This window comes from Leuresthes tenuis, unplaced genomic scaffold, assembly GCF_036924035.1.
Source record: "Leuresthes tenuis unplaced genomic scaffold, fLeuTen1.0.hap1 SCAF_9, whole genome shotgun sequence".
NCBI classification, from domain to species: Eukaryota; Metazoa; Chordata; class Actinopteri; order Atheriniformes; family Atherinopsidae; genus Leuresthes; species Leuresthes tenuis.
In genome coordinates, this window is record NW_027325363.1 from 5,838,429 (window position 1) to 5,844,130 (window position 5,702).

Consider the following 5,702-nt stretch of genomic DNA (forward strand, 5'->3'; position numbering starts at 1 on the left):
ATATACTGCGAGTCTGTGAAAAACTGTTTCTGACCACAGAACCACTTCAATGGAGTCGAGAAGTTTACTTTTGTACATTGAGTCAAAGCAGTGAACCCTAATTTCAGTTTTCAAGTCATGTATTTTATTTTTATTAAACGTTGGAAGTAAAGTGAACACAATCATTATTTCTTAATAATTTAATCTGCACACATACAGTTAAATAAAAGTTTCTCCGTATCCAAATGAGGCTCATATATCTTACGCTACAGTTTAATAGCTGACATGGTAACACACACATCTATTTGCATAGATAATAATTTTACACACTGTTAGGGGGGTGCACCGTTCCTGGAGATACTGCAATACCAGGTCGATGCGTGGAGTGGACGGAGCAAGCCCCTATTCCATCTCCCTGTTCCAAAAATCAATTTAATATATGGTCCCCGGGTAGGGGACGTATCAGATATTAAACTGATAAGAACAGATACTACACTTGATCTTAGCCAAAAGGCCGAGAAGCGATACCAGAATTAGGTCGGAGGAAACGACATGATTCCCCGCAACGTCATTCTAATTCACGGTTTGCGAAATCAGGTAAATTAAATACAATATAGTTTGGGCCCAGAGTACAATCAGCAACAAGGTTCAATAGACAGCTTTTACATCTGGTGTTGTTTTCATGTGGTAAACTAGATTAAATAATGTCACCAAATAAGACTTTCAGTGACTTCCTGGACACGTGGTACGCTCTAGACCAATAGGAAGCTCAGAAGTACGAACAACTCAAATTAAAACTTTATTTACAAATACGTTGAATTATACACTTAATGTTGAAAATACGGCGTATAAAGTCGTTTAATGTTAACACATTAAGTAGAAATAGCTTGTGTAGTTGGGATAAATAATACTTTTTACGACACAGACTCCTGACTGAGCTCTTCCAGTGGTCTCTAACGGAGAACTACACGCCTCAAACTCAGGAAACAGATCGATGTTAACATCGTATAAGTAATTAACCGAGGGAGGTCTAAATAATACAAACTTCAAAGTCTGAATGCAGTCTTTGAATTTTGCTGAATGCATTTTGTTTTATTTTTTTTAAAAAGCACAAGGTAATGATTACAAGCCCCTTAAATTCAATATGAACGCACCTAGTCTGAGTTCGACTAAATGCCCACCCAAAAAGTGAAGTTGCCCTTTTCAACAACAAAGCCGAATTTCAGTGTCATGTAATGTGAAATAATTGAGTAAAAATAACAGATACCAGAGACCCCACCAACACTCACAAACAAATGTTACATAAATTAAAACATGCGCAGTTAGCCAATAACGTCGAAAGGGTTTCACGTTAGCATGCTAGTTTGCTAACTGGGCAATATACAATCAACCTGCTGCATTAAACACACAAAAAATTCTCTTTGCAATTATTATGCGAATTGTACAATTGACAGTATTTCTAGGTACATAGAACATGGATTAAATTTGTAAAAAAAAACTCACGAAAAGTTGTTTACCACCAGTTGTTAATTCTTTGCTCCAGTGCCAAACCACAGCAAGCTAATGGCAATTAAACGTGCGTTTGACGGCATGCTCAATTTTCTTAACCTTTGACCCAATATTTAGTCAAAGGAAAAAAACATAACATTTCTAAACTTTGGATTAGTTTACGTCGCCTATAATTGTTGGTATTTATTAAATAAGAAAAAACTATATTTTATTTTAATGAAGAAAAAAAAAAATGACAGGCTAACTTAATTAGCTTTTTATGTCCACCTGCTGACCCAAAGTTTAATTAGTGTTTTATCTTAAACAAATCTTAGGTTTCAGGTTCTGTGACACGAAACAGTAATTTGTCTATCACAAGAAATAAATTGTAGTTTTAAAATACAGAAAATTAAATGAAAAAAAAAATCAACAACTTCACATGAAAATACAATAAACAATATCCCCTTATTTTAATAATCATGTATATAAATCTAAAAAAAGTGGGATGCTGTGTACAACATCAATAAAAGCAACGTGTTCTTTTTTCCACAAACATTTAAAACCTATATTAAATCAAAATAGTAAAAGGACAAAATACTTATCTGGTTAAGGGTCCAGCAGGTCAGTTCTGGATCGTTTGTTTGACTGATTTCAAAAGGATATATTGATGAAAATGTTTGTCTGCATTACAAATATCAGGTATGAACTAAGCAACTATGGCTACAAGTATTTATGATAACAATATTGCAAGATGAATAGAAAACAAACAAAAAATCTGGCATTATCAAGAAAGTATTTGCTTCTTCTTTTGGCAGATGAATTTCACTTAAGGAAGGAGGTGGAGAGTTTGTGATCCGAACTAAAATACAACAAAACAAGTCCAGTTTTAAATAAAACTGATTTTAATCCAGATTAAATCATCTTGGACTGCATTTTTAACACATGATCATATTAACCAAAAGCCAACAATAATTCTTTGATAGATATCACAAAAAAACTTAAAATAAACTATAGAAATCACCTTAAATACACCAATTGTTGATCACATTCACTGAAACTACAACAGGTTAAAAACATTAATAGTTCTGCTTGATATCAGGGCTTTTTTTCACTTAGATTTCATTTCTTGGATAATCTGAAACACCGAAAACAGAACAGAAGACATTCCAAAAATAAATCAACGTTGCTGCAGTTTAAACAACAAGGGCATTGTTTGCTTCGTTTAAGTGACAATAACACAAAGCACTTCACCAGAAAAATTACAGTTTGTACAGTTTTCAGTGTAAAATATACATTTTGTAATGGCCTCAAGACATACATGTTTGAGGGAGTTGTGTAAACTGTGATAATGTCACAAATTCAGTCGCAGTGGTACTTACAACTTCTCTGGAGTTTGGTTTGTTCCACATAAGGAGCAGTATTCTTTTGTATTTTAGCTTTAGACTGACAACATGTTTTGCTCAGTTTTCCTCTGAGCCACAGAGATCATCAGCTTTCATTGTGTCCAATAACTTCAGTTTCTAAAGTGGATTTCAGAGCACTATTACATTTCTGACAGAAGCTTGACAGCAAGGTCAGTTTTCAGATCATTTGGGTGGAATAACATACATCACAACCCTCTGAATCTGCATTCATTCCAACTTGAACAGTCTCTCACAGTTTCAAACACAAAATGTGTGTCTTTTAGTATGAATCTTATCTACAACAACTGTAGAGTGACTTATATAATTTCACCATCTGATGCGATAAACTTCAAAAGCAACTCCTGGGATCTTTTTGGAAGAGAAGGGGATTCTCTTCATGCTAATAGAGCTGGTAATAAATCAGTTTATGGATCCTAGATACAACAGAATGAAAACATAATAAAGGTGCTTTCTGACCCTTGACATTTTTCTGTTTTTTTTAGAAATATATTCTAAATTTTAATTCCATGGAGGGAGCCAATGAAGTAAAGATTGATATGCATAAAATCATTAAAAATCTCTTTTGTAAGTTCTCTGTTCAAGTTTTATTTAGGTTCAGCTGCATGTTTTTCTGTATTGAATCTTTAAAACCCTCATCAATGAATTTGATCCCAACAGAAGTCTCTTGGTTGCTGTAGTTTACTAAAGCAGGACTCCAAGCAGAGCCCTCCGCTAACATCCTCTTCTCCTTTAGATTGGGGTTGGGTTTGGGAGGTGCTTTTGCTTGTTGTACTTTAAAGAGCAGGCTTAAATATACCAAACTTCATTTGGTATGTGATCTACTTTTCAGAGAATTTGTAAATGACTAAATAAATAACACCACTGGCTAAACCTTCAGCTTAACCTGAAATAAGCAGAAATTTGACTGGTTTTGATACGGTCAGGATCACACTCATTGGACACATACACATACACTTTACTTATATATTTGCTGTATATCTTAGTTGCTGATCTCCAACTTGATAACTGTTCTGTCAAAAGAATGTCTTTTACTGGTTCCCGGAGGAATGCAGTACGATTTGAGCTTCAAGGAAAACTTGAAATGGAGCCAATGGTCTCCAGATCAGCCGCATCATCATTCAAAAAGAACTTGGATTTGCCCCATCCCAACTGGTCTACATCTTCAGTATACCTGGTAAAAAAAACTTTTGAAGTGATTTTTGCCTCTACTGTTGCGTTTATAACCTGCATAAAGACATGTACTCGGAACAGATGAAGACTGAGGACATTCAGACTCAGTTCTTTTTCCAGATGCACAGTGGTACGAGGACAGCATATGGACTGGAGTGGATGTTTTTTTGTTCAACGGAAGAGGGCTGAAACGACTGGACAAATTGTCGATTTGCCCCAAACAATACAAATAGGGGCCATCAGGGGGTATGTTTTCTATCCTGGACAACCTAAAATGTGCTGAAAATGCATTTCTCAAACACACCTGGCCACTGATTACAACATGGATTAGTGTAAGAACTGCCAAACTGTCAAAAAAAATGATCATGCCACCAAAGACTGCCCCTTCCCAACTAAATGCAACCTTTGTGGCACTGATACCCACACATTTAGATCCTGTCCGAGCTCCTATGCAAATAAAGTTCAGCTGAACAACACGAAGAAAGACAAAACGACTCAGAGCATCAACCAGACACCACCAAGGTAGAAAGCAAGAATCAAGATAACACTATCCACCTGCCTCCCAATAAGGAGCGGGAGGAAGAGGGGAGGAGGTCATGTTAATAGTTAATCGCTCAGTTCACCGACCGTAGACAACCAATAGAATCACTCAGTTCACCGACCGTAGACAACCAATAGGATCGCTCAGTTCACCGACCGTAGACAACCAATAGGATCGCTCAGTTCACCGACCGTAGACTACCAATAGGATCGCTCAGTTCACCGACCGTAGACTACCAATAGAATCACTCAGTTCATCGACCGTAGACTACCAATAGGATCGCTCAGTTCACTGACCGTAGACTACCAATAGAATCGCTCAGTTCACCGACCGTAGACTACCAATAGAATCTCTCAGTTCACCGACCGTAGACAACCAATAGGATCGCTCAGTTCACCGACCGTAGACAACCAATAGAATCGCTCAGTTCACCGACCGTAGACTACCAATAGAATCGCTCAGTTCACCGACCGTAGACTACCAATAGAATCGCTCAGTTCACCGACCGTAGACTACCAATAGAATCGCTCAGTTCACCGACCGTAGACTACCAATAGAATCGCTCAGTTCACCGACCGTAGACTACCAATAGGATCACTCAGTTCACCGACCGTAGACAATAGCTTCGCCCAGAACACTCTGTAAAATGTCGCCAGTAATATATAAGTGAAGACGCTTTTTAAACGTAAACATTTTATTAGTCAAGCATATCATTCCAGCATACTTAACAAGCACAAAGTAGAGCAGACAAACCCGCATAAAAGAGGAGAAGCAGTGAAACCACTTCCGGTTACTTTGTTTGCCGCCTCTGCCACCTGTCGAAATTCTTTGAACTGGAACCCACAGCAACAACAAATAATAAAGCCAGCGGATAATTGAGTGCACAAATATGCAGGGTGCAAGGAAATCCAACAACATTTAAAAAATAATAATAAATTCCGTACCAACCGTTTAATGACATCAGAGCTGACGTAACCAGAAATGGTAATAAATAGGAACCCCTGTTGGATGATTAATGTAACAACACATTTCTTCTCTTTTTTGACAAAAAATAAACAACTTCTAGAAATACTGTCATCTCTAATAGAAAATGATAAAAA

General features: G+C 36.9%; 1 non-coding gene across 1 annotated transcript; it reads right to left on the minus strand.

Annotated features, from left to right (window-relative positions):
- Window positions 1-314: 314 nt before the first annotated feature.
- Window positions 315-505, minus strand: LOC140314892 (U2 spliceosomal RNA). The gene has a single exon (XR_011917220.1). It is a non-coding gene; the product is annotated as a U2 spliceosomal RNA (small nuclear RNA).
- Window positions 506-5,702: the final 5,197 nt, after the last annotated feature.